The sequence below is a fragment of the Geotrypetes seraphini genome, chromosome 5 (genome assembly GCF_902459505.1).
Source record: "Geotrypetes seraphini chromosome 5, aGeoSer1.1, whole genome shotgun sequence".
NCBI lineage: Eukaryota > Metazoa > Chordata > Amphibia > Gymnophiona > Dermophiidae > Geotrypetes > Geotrypetes seraphini.
Window position 1 is genome coordinate 164,160,814 of NC_047088.1, and position 12,473 is coordinate 164,173,286.

General features: G+C 43.6%; 1 protein-coding gene across 5 annotated transcripts in view; it reads left to right on the forward strand.

Moving 5' to 3' along the window:
• The window catches only part of ABCA12 (ATP binding cassette subfamily A member 12), a 604,574-nt gene that overhangs the window by 402,578 nt on the left and 189,523 nt on the right, over positions 1 to 12,473 (forward strand). The gene's annotated exons all lie outside the window — the stretch shown is intronic.

Genomic DNA, 12,473 nt, shown 5'->3' on the forward strand with positions numbered 1-12,473 from the left:
AGAAATCTAATATATACATTTGAACATGTGTGACTTTTTAATATTACCACACGATGAGAGATTAGTGCAGCAGCCTCTGGCAGGAGAGAAGCAAAAATAAATAAATAAATATATATATATATATATACATATATATATATATTTGAAATCATTTTATTGTGGCATACAATGTACAACATGAACAACAATGTACAAGTACAACCTGTTTAACTGTTAACATCCTTCAATGTAGTCTTCAAAGTCTAGGTTGTCTTGTGTGTCATCCAGTTCATGAGGGACACACTGTGAATGCACAGCATTACAAGTCATTTCTACAGTACCACCTGCATCATGACAATGCTGCAGCTCACACAACAGACAGTTGTTTACAGCAGTGTTTCTCAACTCAGTCCTGGAGTACCCCCTTGCCAGTCAAGTTGTAAGGATATCTACAGTGAATATGCATAAACTTGATTTGCATACACTGTCTCCATTATATGCTAATTTCTTTCATGTGGATATCCTGAAAACCTGACTGGCAAGGGGGTACTCCAGGACTGAGTTGAGAAACACTGGTTTACAGCGTTGGGGGATGGGAAACTACTTTGGAAAGATGTTAACAGTTAAACGTACTCTCAAGCTGATTGTGTGCTTGGTTTAGTGCAGTGTCTCACAAACTTTCCAGCTGGCGGCACACTAAATCCAGTGCCCTGGCCAGAAGGCACCTGGTAGTGCACGGTCGTCAGCATGATGACATCACGCGCGTGTGTCGATGTCTGCGCAGGCACGGAGACCCATCTGGCCATGACCTGCTTTGGTGGAGGGATCTGGGAGGTGCAGGGAGAGGAGGCGAGACGCCGGCAAGGAAGAGAGTCATCTGCGCCAACTGACTTCCGACAGGAACATGCCTCTCGCCACATAAGGCACGTCCTGTAAGCAATCAGCCGGCATGGACGACTCCCCTCCTCACCAGTATGTCACAGCACACCTGAATTCTCAGGAGGCACACAGCTAACATTTATTACTTGTTTGTTAATAAAACAAGGATTTCGAATGTCATGTTGTTTTGCTTCTCCTCTACCAGAGACCGCTCATCTCTCATCTGGTGGTAACATTAAGAAGTACATGTCATACATTTTCAAACATATATATAGATTTCCAATGTTGGCGCATTTGAGAGAAAAAAAAAATAGTTCCCTGACTTATGAATCAGCTCTGGGTTTCTGATCATGTTTGTTGTGCCTAAGCACTTAGGTCCAGATTCTATAAAAGACATCTAAAGTTAGGTGCCTAATTGGCGCACCTAGCCAATTGAGGCACCCAATTGAATTTTTGTAATAATCTTAATTGGCACTGATAACAAGCTTAATTGGCTCAGTTATTGGCTTAAATTAAAATTAACTGCTAGCTAGGCACCTAAATCGGTAGACGCCCAGCCCGAGGTGCCTACCAGGACATGGGTGAGATTAAGGTCAGAATGCAGGTGGATCTTGGGTGTGTTTTCCATTTAGGCACCTAAAATGGACTTAGGTGCCAGTATTTAGGCCAGGAAAACCCAGTAATAATAGGGGGTGTCTAACATTTAGGTGCCTACCATTTTAGGCACCTACACGAAAAACTACAGGAATCCAGGCCCAAGTTTCAGCCTGCCTGTCTGATACTGTCTAGGTGCCATTTAAAGCTGAACATGGCCAAGACTGAGCTTCTTATTTTTCCACCTACACCCACTTCTTCTCTTCCCCCATTCTCTTTTTCTGTGGATAACACTCTTATCCTCCCTGTCTTGTCAGCTTGCAACCTCCAAGTCACCTTTAACTCCTGTCTCTCTTTCTCTGCACAAATCAGGGGCACCCCTATAATGAGACCAACTAACGTGGAGGCCTGAGGTGGCACTTTTCTGGAGTGGCATCTTGCCATCGATCAGCGTACCTGCTCATCACTTCTCTCTGCAGCATTCCAACCCCCCCTCCCCCATTCACTCTCTCCCACCTTATCCCCCCCCTCCCCGGCTGGCATCTCCTCTTTCCTTCCTAAACCTCCCTCTTGTATCTACCTTTAATTGTTGCAAAGGTTGGGGGTGGTGGCAGCGATTCACAAACAAATTAAATTAGTGTGTGGGGGAGGGTAGAACCTGAAGCTAAGTTGGAGTGAGAGAGAATTGGACAGGGTGGAACCTGGACAGCAATATTACTGGTGAAGAAAGAAGTCGGAGGAGTGGTTTAGGGCTTATGATTGGAGAAATTACAAATAAAGATGCAGAATTTTAAAATATTGTGCTCAAGATTTCCAGCATTTTTTTGTGCAAAATTTTTCATTTTGCGTCCAAATTTCCCTAGGAGTAATACAGTAGGTAAGGTTCTTGCTATTTGACCATAGCATTAGTGTAACTGTTATACAATATGTTTGCTAAAGGTATGTTGAGTGAATTTTTCTTTAGGCTTTGCATTTCATAATGTGCCTGGTAGACACACTGTAGAGAGATTTATGTTGCTATTGCTCTGATAACATAAGAATCAGAATAATTGTATTGTGATTTCTTTGGAAAAATGTCCTAATTATGATCTGCACTTGGGGGAAAGTTGGACTTTTGTGAATGCAGAGCATATTTACCTTTAACTCAAAAGAAATGTTATATTATGTTAGACCAGAGGTAGGCAATTCCGGTCCTCGAGAGCCAGAGCCAAGTCAGGTTTTCAGGATATCTACAATGAATATGTATGAGATGGATTTACATGCACTGCCTCCTTGAGATGCAAATCTATCTCATGCATATTTATTGTGGATATCCTGAAAATCTGACCTGGCTCTGGCTCTCAAGGACCGGAATTGCCTACCCCTGTATTAGACCAAAGATCCCTGAGGGTTGTATATGCAGTGTGTCACATATCGCCTCTCTGATGTGTCCTAACTGAAAAAAAGGTTGAGAATCGTCATAGAGACTCTGCAGTATTTTGAAAGTATAGCATGCATATATTTCCAAATTTATATCTTGGATGAACTGCTAGAAAATTTCTCATGGTGAATGGTAATGTTTGGGATAGGCTACCCTTTTTCTTATTGTTGTGGTACACCTGCCTCTTGGTTCCACTAAAACCTGTGCCAGCTGCTTCTTTCTACTACCTTCCAGGTCTTTATCACTAAATCAGCTGTAGAATGGGAGTTTCTCCTTCACTTCAGTTGCTCTGACTGCCAACATTACACAGCTGCTAAAATCAGAGAACTTCTACTTCCTGTTTCATGTGTGATACAGGACTTGTACATTTTCTACTTTTAACGCCTATACGGTGCTGGCGGCTCAAAAGGATTGAGCGAAGAAAGGAGCTTCCTTCTCTATAGCAAATTTAGTGATGCTGGGAAAATAGGAGAAGGGGGCTGATGAAACCAGTCTGCTGCTGGGAATGGGTATAAGGGGATGGAGCAAAAATCTGAAGGAGCAGTACAGTTTAGGGGATGAAGAACTTTTGTGCACAAAAGAGGAGTGGGACTTGCATGTGTTAGTATGTGATGATCTTAAGGTGGCCAAACAGGTTAAAAAGGCAATGGTGAAAGCTAGAAGAATGCTAGGGTGCATAGGGAAATGTATGGCCAGTTGGAAAAAGGAAGTATTGATGCCTCTGTATAAGACTCTGGTGAGACTTCATTTAAAATTTTGTATACAACTCTAGAGACCGCACCTTCAAAAAGGTATAAAAGGATGAAGAAGGTCCAGTGGAAGGCTACTAAAATGCTCAGTGGTCTTTGTCATAAGGCATATAAGGACAGACTTAAAGATCTCAATATGTGTACTTTGTAGGAAAGGCAGGAGAGGGGAGATATGATAGAGACATTTAAATACCTATGAGGCGAGTCTCTTTCATTTGAATGGAAGCTCTGGAATGAGAGGGCATAAGATGAAGAGGTGATAGGCTTAGGAGTAATTTAAAGAAATAACTCATACTTTTTTACAGAAAGGGTGGTAGATGTGTGGAATAGTTTCCTGGAAGAGGTGGTGAAGACAAAGACTGTGTCTGAATTCAAGAAAGCATGGGACAGGCACATGGGATCTCTTAGGGAGAGGAGGAGATAGTGGATGCTGTGGATGGGCAGACTGGATGGGTCATTTGGCCTTATCTGCCATCATGTTTCTATGAGATAGGAACTAGAGCTTGGTGATGAACCTGGGATGGGAGAAGGTTATTGGTGGTAGGAGAAGGAAGAAAAAGGACATATGTTGGGAAAATAAATATGTGCATATGGAGCAGAAGGGGAAGATGGAGAGGGCACACAGATGGATGCTGGGGTTAAGATGGAAGAAAGAGTAGTGGATGCAAGGGAAGCAGAGAAGAAACTAAGAAAAGAGGTAGGAACAGTGGTTGCTTGGAAAAGGGGGAAAAAGTCAACAAAGAGTGTTGGAGGAATAAAAGAAGCTAACATAGATGAGAGAGGGTGAAACTAGAGGAGGTATAAGGGGATAAGATATGAGAGACTGGATGTGGCAAGGAAATAACAGGGAGGAGATGAAATGCTGAGATTGATGAGGCCTGATAACTGATGAATAAAGAAGCTGGAAATGGGAGACTAGATATGAGTGATAGAAGGGATAGAAGGCTGGAGAAGGAATGAGAGAAGAGTAGGGATGGAAGAAGAAGGGAAAAAAGTGGAAGAAGTGGAAAGATGTACCAGTAAGTAGGTGAAAGAAGAGACTGAGAATTGTGGGGAGAAGGAAGTATGGATTCTAGTTACAGGTTCATAAAAAGGCAGATGAGAGAAATGGAAACAACAATGAAACAGTAAGATTAATGCCAGTCAGGCATTAGGAAGAAGACAGGACAGTGAAGAAATAGAAAATGGAAATGAGATCCTTGAAAAGGATTTGAAGAAAAGCTTAAAAAGTAAGTAGTTAAGAGACCAGAACCAACCCAACTGGAAAAATAAAATGGTCAGAAAGCAAGGATATTTGGAGAAAGATGATGTCAGCTTTGAAATTGTGCATGTCTTGTATTTTGTTCTGTATTGATGGAAATGCATCTCTGTTTCTTTGGGATTTAACTTCTTAAAGTATGATTTCTTTTGTTTTCATTTTTAAAATCTACATTATATTTTTAGTTTGTAATCTCATTTAATTTTGCTAAGTGATGACCTGTGCTTTCCTTCAATTAATATATAGGTTATGGGGCTCATTTTCAAAAAAGATAGATGTCCAAAAGACAGTATAAACCAGCTCCTGGATGTCTTACTAGTCAAAATGTCCAAATGGGCATTCTCAAATCAGACTTTCTTGAAGTCTTTCTGATCATGTTGTCTTCAGTGCGTCCAAAACTTAAGGGAGCATGTTAGAGGTGTGTTTTGGGCTGATGTGAACAGGCCAAGCGGTCATCTCCTGTCACATGACTAGCACCTACGCCAACACAAAAAGGTGCAACAGAACTTTTATTCTTTCACATAAGTTGAGCTTGTTCCCTCGCAAGCTCAGGGAAACCAAAACGCTGTACTTTAAGTTCAGTCTCTTAGTCCAATGTAACCGTTTGTTCTATAGGTAGTATCATTTCCCATTTAATTCAGCAATCTTCAGTGTTCAGCAATTTCAAAACCTGCATGGCTTACCTCAGCCACACCAGACATTGTCTGTGCCTTTCTCAGCAATGTAAGGCTCTTTAGCACACAGCCTCAACCAAATAGTAATTGGCTTAACTTAGCCAACACCTTTACTGTCCAAACTAAAGAATGACACGGTGATTGTTACCCGCAGCTAGAGGAAACAATTAACTGGTTGCCGCGGGTAAAGAGACAAGGCCATTCACTGCCCCGTGGAGTGGTGAATGACCTTGTCCCCACAGTAAAGGATCTGCCAAGTTGCCTCCCTTCCTTCCTCTCTGGATCAGCAGCTTCCTTCACAATTGTGCATCCAGCAGCCCCTTTCGCAATCGTGAGTGCAGTAGCAGCCCTACCCCTCATGAGCCCAGTAGCCACCCTCCCTTCCTAACGCTGGTGGAATAGTCCCCTACCCTCGCACCCAATGTGTTCACCATCGGGGATTCCATTTATAAACAGGTCCCCTTCTGCCAAAGCCAACACGAGGGCTTCCCTCTGATTTCAGAGCTGGCGTTGGAGGGAAGCCTTTCTGGTCAGCCGGGGATCCCAGTTACCTCAACTGTCCTCCTTCCAGCTTAGCTGCTCCTTCTTGTCTTCAGCGCCAGCGGCACTTGTTTGCCGGGACAGTGAGCAGTGGGTCTTACACACTGCATGTGGCTGACCTGGAAGCCATCATGATTTTTCATGCTACTTTTGCTTCTCTGCGGTGTTCTTTGACCACATGTTTAAAGACAATAGACTGTTTTCAGTCCAATTCTTTATTTGTGCGTTTCAAAACCATTGGACCCCTGAGGAAGGTGTGTTCGTCAAAACTCGGAACATGTAGGGTCTGGTTGGATATTGTCTTTGCATTTTTATGGTTTTAATGTGTACGAGTGTACAATAAATCATTTCCAGGCTATCATTGATTTGACACGTGAGTTCATATGTTGAATTCTAAAGTAGCGATGAAGCAACATGTGAAATGGGTCCCCGTTAAGATCATTTGAGATACATGCAAGCTTGAATTCAGCAAAATTATTTAGTTTTTCACTTGATAATATTGGTTGTGATTTGTTTTAGACCTATGAACGATAATCAGTCCATGTGAGTGACAGCTGTTTTTTGAAAAGTAAAACCTGCACATTATCAGACTTTTGAGGTCTTTATCCTTCATTCCATTTTTGTGTTCATTTTACTAAGTTCTGGCAACTCTAGATTCCATTATATTTTGAGTGTTTTCCACTGTGTCTGTGTGTGTGTGTGTGGGGGGGGTTAATCTTCCTCTTTTGGAGTTGTTTTGAATTCTGAAGGGAAACATTCTAATCAGGGGCGGACTATAAGTAGGTCAACTGAAGTGGAGACCTTAGGAAGCGGCATCGTGGCAAAAGAACAGCCCTAAATGAGTGGTGAACAGAAAGAAGCTAAAGTCAACATGTGATGTATAGGCAGCACTTTGTTGCTCTCTGCTCTTTCCTTGCCCCCAGCCAACCAGCTTGACTCTCAGTGCTCATTGTGGCTGCATCAGAGTATGCCCTGCTCTTCCTCCCTCCCCTCATGGTTGCTGCCTCTCTTTCCATCTTCCTGCCTATCTCTAATATGGTATTTCACCTTCTATCGTGCTCCTCCCCACCCCAGTTACCCTCATTTAACTTTTAAAGGTCTCCAGTGGTAGCAACATCTAGGCCACCCTACTGTCAGCCTCGGAGTCCTCTATGTACTTCAATCCACCCCTGAAGAAACCGGAAATTATGTCAGAGGCGGCCAGTCACAGTACAGAGAAAACTCTGAGGCTGGTGACAGGGTCATTTATGTGAAATGCCACTACCTCTGGTGACCGGTTAAAGGTACATAAATGGTCCGAGTCCCGACTGAAAATTGGAGAGCATATTGGAGAGAGGGCTTGCAGTAGCCTAACAAGAGCAACTAGCGGATTTTGGGGCATGGTCTCAACTAGGTCCAGAGTTAGGGGCCCTTGTATTTGGGTTACTTTTTTGTATCTATGAAAGATGATGAGTGGGGACCTTCCTTGAAATTGAACCTGTTGACATGGAATTATCCAGTAAGGAGATCCAGAGGATATGGTTTTTACTTTCTTCAGCGAATAAAGGGATACTGGGGGGAGGGAGGCACCCTTTCATCATTCACCTCAGGCAACAGATTACCTTGAGCTACTCCTGGCACAAATCCAATAGATAGCTAAAGCCCATTGTTTCTTTATAATATCACCAAAATCCAACTTTTCCTTTCTGAGCATACTACCAAAACCCTTATTCACACTCTTAATCACCTCTTGCCTAGATTACTGCAACTTGTTTCTCACAGGTCTTCCACTAAGCCATCTCTCTCCCCTTCACTCCGTTCAAAATTCTGCTGTATGATTTATATTCTGCCAGTGTAACTAAGCTCACATTACCTCTCTCCTCAAGTCACTTTATTGGTTCCCTATCCATTGACCTACAAGTGCATTCACTCTGCAGTTCCTCAGTATCTCTCCTCTCTTATGTCTTCTTATACTCCTCCCCAGGTACTCTGCTCATTGGGTAAGTCTCTCTTATCTGTACCCATCTCCTCTACTGCCAACTCTAGACTCCATCCCTTCTGTCTTGCTGCTAGCCTGGAACAGACTGTCTGAATCAGTATGTCAAGCTCTGTCTCTGGCTGTTTTTTGAGGCTGCTTTTAATTCCTAACTCCCACTTACCTATAAAGTACTCATGTCTATTTTATCATTCCCTCTGTGAGAAATCCCCCTAACCCTTTTTGTTCTGTCTGTCTGTTTTAATAAGACTGTAAACTCTATTGAGCGGGGATTGTCTCATACATGTTTAATGTACAGCACTGCATACATCACCATAGTTCTTCCCCTCACAAACCTAACCTCCGAGACAAAGAATCACCTGGCTTTCGTCCTAAAACAAATTGAATTATGGACGACAAAATTCAAATGGCTCAAGCTTGGAAAGTGAGAGCGGAGGAGCAGCGAAGAGTAGGGGATAGAGAAGGAGTCTAAGGGCAGGCTAAGAGGAGGAGAAAAAGAGATCACCAGGAGGCAGAGAGGGAAGGAAGCTCAGGGCAGCGGCAAGAGTTAGCTCCGCCTACCCCCACCACGTCGGCAAGGCAGCGCCGAACTCCCCCTTAAAAGGGGGAGGAGCTAAGGAAGCACATACGGCTCGAGCTTGGAAAGTGAGAGCGGAGGAGCAGCAAAGAGTAGGGGAGAGAGAAGGAGTCTAAGGGCAGGTTAAGAGGAGGAGAAAAAGAGATCACCAGGAGGCAGAGAGGGAAGGAAGCTCAGGACAGTGGTGAGAGTTAGCTCCGCCCACCCCCACCGCAGGAGGGAGAGAGGATAGAATCATAACCTGCCTGCCAGGAGCAAGAGTGAAGGATGTGGCCAACAGGATCTCCAGGATCATAGACAGCGCAGGGGAAGAGCACACTGCTGTGCTTATCCACGTGGGAACCAACGATGTGAGTGGACGGAAGTATGACAGGGAAGAAATGAAGGGCCAGCTCCGCTCACTCGGAAGAATACTGAAGATCAGGGAGGTGAAGGTGGCCTTCTCCGAGATCCTCCCGGTACCAAGAGCGGATGGAAGGAGACAAGGGGAACTGCAAGCGATCAACGCCTGGATGAGACGATGGTGCAAAGAGGAAGGCTTTGACTTCGTGCGCAACTGGACAACGTTCTGGGGAAGAAGCAAGTACTACAGGAAGGATAGACTGCACCTCAATGAGGAAGGAGCAAGAGTATTGGCAGGCAACATGAAGAAGGCCCTCGAGAAGGCTTTAAACTAAAGGACAGGGGAAAGCAGACAGTCGACCACCAGTCGACAGGATGTCCCAAAGAAGGAACTATGGACAACTACTCAGACACAGGAGGCGACGACCACAAAGCATATAAGAGAGACAACACAGGAGCAGAAAAGGATACCGTGAAAGAACCAAGGAAGACTGCTAAGCTTAAAGAGTCCAAGAAGGAATTCAAATGTATGTATACGAATGCTAGAAGTTTGAGAAACAAAATGGGAGAATTAGAAGCAATAGCAAAAAACAACGAACTGGAAATCAGTGGCATAACAGAAACCTGGTGGAATGACGAAAACAAATGGGATACAGTACTACAGGGATAAAAACTGTACAGAATAATAATAATAATTTTATTCCGCCAAAGCCATAGTAGTTTGAGGCAGTTTACAATAAGAAGAGCTGGACAATCAGCGAAGAAGGTACAAAGAAGGTTTAAAGTACATGAAGCGGATACAGGAATAAGAGAGCAGGAACCTGCTGCAAACAATCAGCGGGAGAAGGGCACTGGACAGACATCAATACAAGTAGCCGAGAGAAGAGCGGGAATGAGATATCGTGGTAAAAATCAGAGTGAGTAAAGTGATAGGACAAAGGGAGCAATTAGGATACAAATCGGTTGAACAAGTTTTTTTTACTAGTTTTCTAAAACTTAGATAGGAGGAAGAGTGCGTTATAAAGGAACTCAGCCAGTTGCTCATTTGGCCTGCTTGGAAAGCAAGTGTTCTGTTTAGGTATCTTTTGTATCGGCAGGCCTTTATTGATGGATGGGTGAACATGTGTACTCTGCGTGTAGATCTGCTGGGGCAGTCCAAGTTGAAATGTGCAACCAGGTATGTGGGTGCCGAGCCAAGTATAGATTTAAAAGAAAGACAGGCAAATTTGAACAAGACTCTTGCCTCCAGGGGCAATCAGTGAAGTTTTTGGTAATTGGGGGTTATGTGGTCCCATTTTTTTATGCCAAAAATCAGTCGGATGGCTGAGTTTTGGATGATTCGGAGTCTTTGAGTAGTTTTCTTGAAAGATCCCAGATAAGTGATGTTGCAGTAGTCGAGTAAGTTTAGTATGGAGGCTTGTACCAATAGACGGAATGAGGTTGCATCGAAGTACTTTCTTAGTTCTTAGTTTCAATAGTGTCGAGAAGCCTTTTTTAATCAATAGCTCGGTGTGCGCCTCAAGAGTAAGGTGACGGTCCAGGGTGACTCCCAGAATTTTTATGGAGTGGACAATAGGATAGACTTGTCCATTCAGGGAAATTGAAGAGTCTTTGAGATTGTCATTCGGGCTAGCTAGGAAGAATTTGGTTTTTTCTAAGTTGAGATAGAGTGGGGCAGAAAGGTGGAGGTATTGCCTTATATGTTCATGAAGAAATAGAATCTGTGAGAGTGACTATGATGGAAGAGAAAGAGAAACTGGAATCCCTCTGGATAAAGATTCCCAGACACAACGGTGCTGATACAAAGATTGGCCTTTACTACCGACCGCCAGGACAGGGGGAGGAAATAGACTCGGAAATGATAGAGGAAATTAAACACGAATGTAAGACAGGTAATGTTGTAATCTTAGGGGATTTCGATTTTCCGGGGATAGACTGGGACCTGGGAACATCAAATTGTGGCAAGGAGGCAATGTTCCTGGAAGTGCTAGTGGACTGCTTCCTGAAACAATTGGTGGGAGAGCCGACAAGAGAAAACGTCACCTTGGACTTGGTCCTAAACAGCATTACGGGGCCAGCTAAGGAAGTAGAAGTCACGGTCCCGCTGGGGACGAGCGATCACAACAGGATCAACTTCAAACTCGATGTCGGGAAGGCGAAAGGTACTAAAATCTCAACCACGACTTTAAACTTTAAAAGGGGAAGATATGATAGCATGAGAACCATGGTGAAACAATGGATCAAGAAAAAAATGGGCAAAGTCAAAATGGTAGAACAGGCATGGTCCCTTCTGAAAAATACTATCACAGAAGCACAAAGCCTCTACATTCCACGGATGTCCAAAGCAAAGAAAACCAAAGGCAAAAGAGAGCCGGCGTGGCTTACTAAAGAGGTTAAGGAAGCCATAAAAGAAAAGAAGGACTCCTTTAAAGCATGGAAATGCACGAAAACAGCCGAAACTTGGAACAAACACAAGAATGATCAGAAGAAGTGTCACAGGGTGGTGAGGGATGCCAAAAAGGACTATAAGGAGAAAATAGCGCAGGAGGCCAAAAACTTCAAGTCCTTCTTCAGGTACGTGAAAGGGAGAAAACCCGCAAAAGAGGCAGTGGGACCGCTGGACGACCAGGGAAGGAAAGGGTACATCAAGGAAGATAAACAAATCGCAGACAGACTGAATTCCTTCTTTGCGTCTGTCTTTACAAAGGAAGACACTGCAACAATTCCAGAAACAGTGATAGTATTCAAAGGAGTAGCAGAGGACAGCCTTACCACAGTAGAAGTGGACTTGGACCAGATTTACCACCAGATCGACAAACTCAAAAGTGACAAATCTCCTGGACCAGACGGAATTCATCCGAGAGTCTTGAAAGAGCTAAAAGTGGAAATTAGAGAACTATTGCAAAAACTTGCCAACCTGTCAATCAAAACAGGACAGATACCAGACGACTGGAAGATAGCGAACGTCACGCCGATATTTAAAAAAGGATCAAGAGGAGTACCGGGCAACTATAGACCTGTGAGTCCACGTCGGTCCCTGGGAAGATGGTTGAGGCGCTGATCAAGGATAGCATAACCCGGCACTTAGACACACATGACCTGATGAGAGCCAGCCAACATGGATTCAGGAAAGGGAAGTCATGTTTGACGAACCTATTTCAATTTTTTGAGACAGTGAACAGACAAATTGATAATTGGGAACCGGTGGATATTATATACTTGGATTTTCAGAAAGCGTTCGACAAAGTTCCACATGTAAGACTCCTCAGGAAACTGCAAGGACATGGAATAGAAGGAGATATATTAAGATGGATAGGCAAATGGCTGGAGAACAGAAGGCAGAGAGTTGGCATAAATGGGAAATTCTCAGACTGGGAGAATGTGACTAGTAGTGTGCCCCAGGGCTCAGTGCTTGTGTCCATCTTATTTAATATCTTCATCAATGACCTGGAGGATGGAACATCCAGTGAGATCATCAAGTTTGCA